The sequence below is a fragment of the Cervus canadensis genome, chromosome 7 (assembly GCF_019320065.1).
Source record: "Cervus canadensis isolate Bull #8, Minnesota chromosome 7, ASM1932006v1, whole genome shotgun sequence".
NCBI lineage: Eukaryota > Metazoa > Chordata > Mammalia > Artiodactyla > Cervidae > Cervus > Cervus canadensis.
This window is the reverse complement of record NC_057392.1, coordinates 52,038,789-52,048,614: the sequence shown is the minus strand read 5'-3', so window position 1 is coordinate 52,048,614 and position 9,826 is coordinate 52,038,789.

Sequence of the window (9,826 nt, the reverse complement as noted above, 5' to 3'; positions counted from 1 at the left end):
CTTTGAAAAAAGGAAGTTAAACCCTGAGTATATCCTCTCTGTTTGGGAATATTAAGTACCATGTCCGCCAGCTTTTTGATGATTCTGACTCTTAGTCTTGGCTCCCTATTCCATATCCCTGTGATCAGGCCTAAGGGCCCATCTCAAGAAGCATTCATGTTTCTCATTTGTCAAGTCAGAGTGATGCTTCTGCATGGGTCAGATTAGTTAAGAGATACGAAATAATTTATAATTCTTCTCAAATATGAAATGGCAAAATTTTTTTAAAAGTTTTTAAAACTTTTTTGACTGAGTGGCATGTGGGATCTTAGTTTCCCATCAGGGATTTTACCCACCTGTCCCATACCTTGTTGGAAGCACAGAGTCTTAACCACTGGCTTGCCAGGGAAGTCCCAACACTATTGTATTTTTAAAAGATTTAAATGAGTAGGGGCAAAACCATTTTGCTAGAATAGTCTACCTCTAGAAATATCAATGTAAAGAACTAATTGCTCTGCTGAAATATTCACAGATGAGCAGAAACTCAGCTTGCTCTTAACACCTATGGGCGATAAACATGTCTTTCTATTTCAGAGGTCTTGAAGGTCCTTGGTTACTTGAAGGTCCTTGGTTTATATGCTATTTCTGCTGGCAGCACTCAGTGGGGTTTCAACGTAGCTTTGCTTTTTGAAAGCCATAGAACCACTCTGCCATGACGCACATATCAAAGAGTTAAGTTGGCTGTAGCCATAAAATTATTTCTCAAATATACCTTAATGGGTGGCCCACTAGTGCTATTTATTGCCTTCATTCTAAAAGACATTTAAGTGCTGAGCTGTTTTCTTAAACTAAAATATCTGACCTTTAAAATAGCATTACCTTTATCCCCAAGATTACATTAAAATGACGGCTTCAGTTTTCACTTAATTCTTCACTAAATCAGAGTGTGATAGCAATGGCAAAATTTCTGGGGAGCCTTTTGAGAGGAAATAGAAATTAGTTGCTAATGGAGAAAACCCCTACACTCAAAAATTCATTGTATATTCTGTATCACTTTGCAGAAAATACCTAAATTACTCATAAAACTTTTATGAATGAGGCCATTTTTGAAGCCAAAAAGCATAAAATAATGTTGGAAGTCTTGAAGTGAAGATAAAAATGTTCCTTAATCCGCCTCCCCCCACTTTTGACCCAGTTTCTAGTGGAAAACTCTCTTACAAAGTTGTTCTCCTTTTACTCCTCTTTTCTGAGTGATTGATGTGTAGGGAATTTTGCTTTGCCTTGGGTAACTTTAGAGAATACATCTTTTGCTCACTGGATTCTGCACATGTTTATTTCTGTACTATTTTTTGGCTCCAAAGGGCAGGATGCTGTCATTGGCTTTTTTTTTTTTTTTCCTTTTGTTTGTGCCAATCTTCTCCTCTTATCCATCTATGGTCATTGTAGGAAATGGTAAAGCATTTACAGACTGGCATTCAATTGGAAATTCTTTATAGCATCAGTTGGAATCCTGATGGGAAAATGAAAACTACATTTGTCATTGAAAATAAAATAGATTTGATTTGGGATATCACTACACAGCAAAGAGCTGAAAGAGCAAAAAGGAAACCTGGTAGCCTAGAATAATAGCCCCAGGAAGAGCCTGGGATAAAGAGGAAACAGTGAAGATAAGCAACACAGAGTAGTTGGTTTGGGGAACTAAAAACAAGCTGCAGACTTGGACAAGTGTCATTGCTATAGCAGCTACCGTGGTGGGGCCCTGGGCTGAATGGATGTTCTTTGTTTCCTTCTCTTACTTTCTGGGGCTGCTCTCAGAGTCCTTCCTTTTGGTGCGAGGTCACAGTCAGCCATCCAGCATGGGAATCTGGGAAACAGAGTTGGTGTAATTTGAGCTCCACCATCTCAGAGGATAGAATGAATGTGGACGCATGAGCAAACTGATAACTAATCAATAACCACAATAGTTTTTTATACAAAAAGAGTAATTTCTTAGTATACATTTTCCTTATTAATATAGTAAGGTCCTATAATGAATATATAATGAAGTTTTATCAAATGGCATTTTAGGTTACTAATTTTCAACTCCCTATGCTTCTCATTCTGTAATTCATGGATTTCTGATTTCTGCCTGTCTCTTGGTATCTTTGATAAGCACTATTTTATTTGATTTTTTTGGCAATGTTTAACTTTCTATTTTGTATTGGGGTATAGCTGATTAACAATGTTGTGGTACTTCCAGATGAACAACAAAGGGACTCAGCCATGCATATACTTGTATCCATTTCTCCCAAACCCACTCCCATCCAGGTTGGCACAGAACATTGAGCAGAACTCCATGTGTTATACAATAGGTCTTTGTTGGTTATCCATTTTAAATATAGTAGCGTGTACATGACCTTCCCAAAGGCCCTAACTATCCCTTCCCCGGCAACTATAAGTTTGTTTTCTAAGTCTGTGAACGAGTCTTTTTATTTTAATTTTTTAACTTTTTATTTTATATTGGAGTGTAGCTGATTAATAATGTTGTGATAGTTTCAGGTGGATAGCAAAAGGATTCAGTCATACATGTACATGTATCCATTCTCCCCAAACTCTCCTCCCACCCTGACTACCACATAACATTGAGTAGGGTTTCCTGTGACAGCACTATTTTAAATTATCATAGTAAGTTTTACACATAAATATTATACATACATATACACACATATAGGGTAATTTGGAATATGGGATTTTCACCTTCTGTGCTGATTTTAGAACTTAATCCCTATATAAGGGGCCACTTCATTATATCTAACAACTTAGGACAATTTGAAACATGTTAAAACAATTTAAACATAGCTAACATATATACAAATGTATTTCCTCTAAAGAAAAAGGAACTGAGAACATAAAATAACCCATGAACCTTAAGTTTCTAAAGTTATTTCCATACAATAGTCAATTCTTTCCTTAAAGATTTTAGTGCTGGACTGAGATAGCAATGAAACGATAAAATAACTTTTACTCTCAACACATGTGACTTCAATCAACCTAGTTTTCTTGAACTGTATGAATTGGAAATGTTTTAGTTGGATGGATGAGAAAAAGGAACCCAAAAAGAAATGAACATGAGCTGGATGGGGATGTTAGCTCATTCCAAAGAGTTGTGATTAGAATCTACACTATCCAAAAGGCAAAGATGCCTTAAGGTCTGCTTTGTCTATATACTTAAGGGAAGATATTTGATTTCTTTGGTGGGTGATGGTTTAGCTGCTAAGTACTGTCTGACTCTTGCAATCCTATGGACTGTAGCCTGCCAGGCTCCCCTGTCCATCCGCTTCTCTAGGCAAGAATACTGGAATGGATCCAGGGGATCTTCCCGACCCAGGGATCTAACCCTCATCTCCTGCATTGCAGGTAGTCTCCTGCATTGGAGGCCAATTCTTTACCAACTGAGCCCCCAGGGAAGCCCAGAGAAATCACCAAATTGCTTATGAAAATGAGGCAGGAAGCATACACAGTGTAAAAAGCACTAACTGAGACTTTCTCTAACGGAATAGTAATAGAACCGAGGCTTGTCCTTTATATGGAAGAACTAAGAGAAAGCACAGAGCTAGAAACTGGATTTAGGGCTCAACTTTCTCCTCTGTAAAACAAAGAAGGGAAGAAAACAAACCATCTTTTTCAGGTCAGAGACTCTGGTGTTTTTATTCTTACTGAAGCTAACACAAACTGCTTCGAAACAAGAAAATAAACTTGCTTCCTTTTCGGAAGCATTCCAGCCCACCTGACCCCAAACACAATCCAAGTTCCCATTATGTCGCAACATTCGCCTTTTCCCTGGCATGCATTTCCTTCTGTATCATTGCCCCTACCTTTTTCAAAGCACGGAATGTCCTTTTTTCCTTTACCCTTCCTGTCGAAATTCAACCTATATTTCAAGACCCATTTCAAATACCATGAGTTTCATAAACCCTCTAAGATTCTCTTTGCTTTATTGAATTGCTTCTTCCTTACTCTTAGAACATTTTGCCTTATTATTTTCTCTCTCCTATACAAACAATTCCTTACTTTAGCAGATATACTTCTCTGACGATGCTGCAGTAGACTGCTATACATGAATTGCTTATACTCTTTTTTTTCAGAAAGCCGTACCTATTTATATGAAGACTTGTATGCAGAGTTTGCTAAAAGAGCTAGAGATTTAGAAGGTGGACTGTTTTAGATACATAATACACCTTTTTTCTTTAAAATGAAGTGTCTGATGTTTCTTTTCCTTCCCTTTTCTTTCCCTTCCTTCTTCCTTTAACCAATCCTTCCCTCCTCCCTCCCTCCCTCCTTCTTTCTTTCTTTCTTTATATTTTTTCAGGTTATTTATCCTTTAACAGTGATTTCTATCTTTTATTTAGAGACTCAAAAGTTCAGGTACTTTTTTTCTTAGAGTAGAAGCATATCTCAACAAAGCAAATACAATTGAAACCCTATATACCAACAACCCGATATACTTACTCTGAATAATTTTGTTGAAGAAAATAAGTATATTACACTTTAATATTATTAAAGACATTGTAGAATTAAGTAATACTACAGTTCTTAAAGTAAAAAATAAAAATATTTACATGACTGTAGAGATCAGATGAAACATTAAAACATTTTGTAGGGGCCTCGCCTATGGCTCAGAGGGTATAGAATCTGCCTGCAATGCAGGAGACACAGGAGATGTGGGCCCGATTCCTGGGTCAGGAAGATCCCCTGGAGTTATACCTCTTTAAAACATTTTGTAAACTGTATGTTGCATTTGCAACATGTAGAGGTTGCAGGTTAGGTGTAGAGGTTATTCTTATGATGAATGAATAAGAATCCTTATAATATAAAACCACATTTAAACATAAGCATCAAGTTGCTCTTAGCATATGAAACATTACAAAGAAATAAAGAACACTACTCTATCTGAAATGTCTCTTGTATTGCTCTTTGTATAGTATCTCATTTTAAGAAAATTAAGCGTGAGATCTAAAACTCATTTGCACAATATGCACTGAATTGATAGTAAAAGGAACTATAATATAGTGGGAGTGGCAGTGATATCACGTCAGACGCATCTGTATCCCCCTCTTACCATCTGTTAGCCTCGCTTCTGTGTGGCAGATGTGGTGTAACCAGGCTGTTAGGGTAAATAACCCCCTTAGTGGTGGGGCTGGATATGAAAAACGAGGCTTTGTTTTTCTGGAGACTTTTTCTTGTGACCTGATGGTTTCCTTGTTCTCAAAATGGTTAAGTCACAGCTGGCATTATCTAATTTCAGGTTTCTCCTTTCATCACGGACCTTGGTGATTTCAGTCAGTCAGTTCAGTTGCTCAGTCATGTCTAACTCTTTGCAACTGCATGGACTGCAGCATGCCAGGCTTCCCTGTCTATCACCATATCCTGGAGTTTGCTCGAAGTCATGTCCATTGAGTGGGTGATGCCATCCAACTGTCTGATCCTCTGTTGTCCCCTTCTCCTCCTGCCTTCAATCTTTCCCAGCATTAGGGTCTTTTCCAATGAGTCAGTTCTTCCCATCCGGTGGCCAGAGTATTGGAGCTTCAGCTTCAGCATCAATCCTTCCAATGAATATTCAGGACTGATCTCCTTTAGGATTGACTGGTTTGATCTTCTTGATGATTTAATGACATATAAATTGCATTTTCTGAGATTCTACTTGTCAGCAGTTTAAAGATGGAAGCAGATGCCCCTGTGGTACTATTACACCCACATAAAAGAGTCTCATGATAAGTGGGTACCAAATAGGATCACTCTTCTTTTAATTTTTGTCTTAAGAGTCTAAATGAGACTTTTAAATTTCAGAAAAGCCCTTGGAGGCTGTGATATTTTAAATTAAACCAATTATTTCCAGTAAAGGAATGAGATATACTTAATTTTTAAAATTCCAACATCTCATGACTTTTTAATTTACAGGCTATATGCTTTTATGCAAGATTTTTCTTAGAGTCTTAGCATTATATTTTAATAGTCTCTGAAGTCTCAGAGATGCATTTGATTATTTAAAATCATGTTTTAAAGATAGCCATACGTAATACTTCCCTTTAGAATACATCATTTAAAGGAGAGTTAAAATCTCAAATATGCCAATGGAAAACGTTTTACTTGCATAAGACTTTTTTACCTACCTGTTCTAGTTACAGTATACCTTTCCCTATCACAGAAGCATTTTTAATAATTTTCCTTGCTAGTAATTCCTAAAATAATAATTAGTATTTCTGCAAAATTAGAAACTTTTATGCACATATGTTTGTACATGTGCATGCATGCAAAAATATGGGCAAAGATATTAATGTGTACAATAGATTCCTACTGTACATATTAATACATTCCTGATTTATTTTTGTTTTATATATTTATCTATACATCCATATAAAATAAAACACTTGTATGTTTAAATGAGGCCATATATTTTTATCATATGATTAACTGTGAAGGAGTATTGGTAAATAGCACTTATATTCACTCATTTGCCATTAACGGAGTACATAGCAGGTGCCAGAAATTGAGAAAAACAATGGGGACATGAAGAAGATAGGATCCATGCCCTCAAGGAACACTGATGGACACAAAAATACATAGACTTTCGTAAAACAACACAGTCTTGTAGCTGAGTTTAGTTAAATGAGCTGTGAGAGTACACAGCAGCAGAATTTCCCGTCTTTTAAAGAGAGCAAACGAAGCTTCCTGGATGATGCACCAGCTGAGTCAAGAAAGAATGATGTGCAGAGGTGTGAATACTTGAAAGAGTATTTTTTCAGGAGTTCATTCAAAGCATTATTTCAATATGACTGAAATGTCAGTATTTGCTATATTGCAGCTTGACTAAAGTTAGGCTGCACAGTAAATGTAGTTAGAGATGAGGTTGCAGAGACTGAAAGTGCCAAACTATGGATGGCCATACTCAGGGGGAGATATTTTATTTTGAAGTCTGTAGGAATCCAATGAGCTGTTTTAAGCAGTTTTGGAAATGAGAAATAGTTTGGTCAGCTCTGCATTTTACAAAGACCATTCTCATAGTAGTGTGGTAGAAATAGTGAAGGTGAATAAACTGGGGGCCAGGAGAAAAAGTAGGTAAGTGTATAAATGTCAAGGTTCTGAGCTTCAGGAATTGTGCAGGGGAATAGCATTCGACAGAACTGAAAGACCTTTTGTGGGTAGACTCAACAGGTTTGATGGCCAATTATATGTGAGGAGTAGGGGAGAGAGAAGAAACAAGCATTCAGAATTCAGAAACAAGAATTCAGAATTCTTGGATTCTGAATTAGGCGAGATGGTGGTTCCATTGACTGAAAATAGCAGTGGTTTGGAGAGATGATGAAATGTTTTGTGTGATCCTGTGGGGACTAAGGTGACCCTTGAAAAAGTAGATAGAGAAGTGCAAAGGCATTTGTTGGGGTCAAGTATTTTAGAGAATCACCTAAGTTGGAAGAATAGATCTGTGATTTAGCAACCCAACATCAATTGAAATCCAAAGAGTAGATAGGGCCACCCAGGGACATCAATATATTATAAAGAGGAGAAAAAGAGCAAAGATGGAACTTTGAGAAACACTGTCTCTAAAGGGGTAACTGAAAGAAAATGAGTTCGTACAGGAGATTGATACATGGCTGCAGATGTGGATGAAAGAATAGGTGAGAATTAAATCATAGAACCCTTCCAGGAGACCATTTCAAGAGAAGTTTTGTCCAGACTTCTATATATTTCAGAGGAATTCAGAAAATGGAAAAAATCTGCCTGCTAATGCAGGAGACTCAAGAGATGCCAATTTGATTCCTGGGTCGGGAAGATCCCCTGGAGGACGAAATGGGAACCTACTCCAGAATTCTTGTCTGGAGAATCCCATGGACAGAGAAGCCTGGTGGATCCATGGGGGTCACAAAGAGTCAGACATGACGGAGCATGCATGCAGCAGCAACAAAAGTAAGATTAAGGCTGAAATGTGCTTATTTTATAAGGAAAATGGGGTAACTGATCACTTTTGTGGGAAAAATTTCCCTGGAGAGATAAGGATCAGTTTAGTTCAGTTCAGTCGCACAGTCATGTCTGACTCTTTGCGACCCCATGGACTGCAGTATGCCAGGCCTCCCTGTCCATCACCAACTCCCGGAGTTTACCCAAACTCATGTCCATTGAGTCGGTGATGCCATCCAGCCATCTCATCCTCTGTCGTGCCCTTCTCCTCCTGCCCCCAATCCCTCCCAGCATCAGGGTCTTTTCCAATGAGTCAGCTCTTCGCATGAGGTGGCCAAAGTATTGGAGTTTCAGTTTCAGCATCAGTCCTTCCAATGAACAACCAGGACTGATCTCCTGTAGGATGGATTGGTTGGATCTCTTTGCAGTCCAAGGGACTCTCAAGAGTCTTCTCCAACAACACAGTTCAAAAGCATCAATTTTTCGATGCTCAGCTTTCTTCACAGTCCGACTCTCACATCCATACATGACCACTGGAAAAACCATAGCCTTGACTAGATGGACCTTTGTTAACAAAGTAATGTCTCTGCTTTTTAATATGCTGTCTAGGTTGGTCATAACTTTCCTTCCAAGGAGTAAGCATCTTTTAATTTCATGGCTGCAATCACAGAAATCACATAATAGTAGGGTTAGGGCAGAATGGAAAGGAGAACCTGTAGACTTTTTTTTAAGACTTTTTTTTTATGGACCATTCATAAAATCTTTATTGAATTTGTTACAGTATTGCTTCTGTTTTATGTTTTGGTTTTTTGGCTGTGAAGTATGCAGGATCTTAACTCCCTGAAAAGAATAGAACCCTCACCCCTTGCATTGGAAGGGGTATTCTTAAACACTGGAACACCAGGGAAGTCTGTAGACCGCTTTTTAAAGAAGTTGGTTACAGAGGAAATCAGGGAGATTAAAGGATGGCTAGAAGACTCTGGAAATTAGACTGAACATTTAGTTTTTTATAATGGGAGAGAGATTTGTATGTATTTATGTATGAATAGAAAGGAAGCAGTAGAGAGGGTTGTTGAGTGCACAGAAAAAAAGGAAGATATTGTGAGGTTTCTAAGGAAGAAAATACAATTTAAGACACAGTTTAAGGATTATGTTTGACTTGATATAATATCAACTTACTTGTGAAACTGGAGAGAGATGATAAGAGCCTGTGGAGATACTGCTATTTATTGATGGACAGGGATGGGGTAAAGGCAGGAAATTGAATGGTGACCTATATCTTAGGAAGTACGAGAAATCTCCTCTGTGATAAAAAAAATAAAATGGCAATATTTCTGTGGATTTTCAAACATACTTTCACAGGAATTCTGATGGCCTTCATGAAATTGAAATGGTATACTAAAAATATAAAATGACTTGTCTTGACAAAAGTTGTGTGGAACAAGATATTGATAAATTATTTTCAGTCCCTTTTTTTATTGCTGTAGATTTCAGTGTTTAGTACTTTACTATGGCACATGTTTATATACAAATATGACAAAAAAGCTACAGTGACCAAGTGAAAATAATTTATAGTAGTTGAAGATGATAGAATCAAACCTTTACATGCTTCAAAAGTGAATGTGTGATTGGTGGGACTTCAGAGAGACTGGAAATTGCAGAGTGACTACAGAGTACAGGGTTGCTCATCATGTTGAGACTTCAAAATATAGATTTGATCTTATCTCTAAGATGTCACATATACAGTGATTGGATTTTCTAGAGCATAAGCATAATTAATTTATTAAATGTGAACCTTTAACATATATCAGTTTGGTAGCCAAAATCTGGCATTTCTTTAACTACAACAAATTGATTGAAATTAAAAGATGCTTGCTCCTTGAAAGAAAAACTAAGACAAACCTAGACAGAA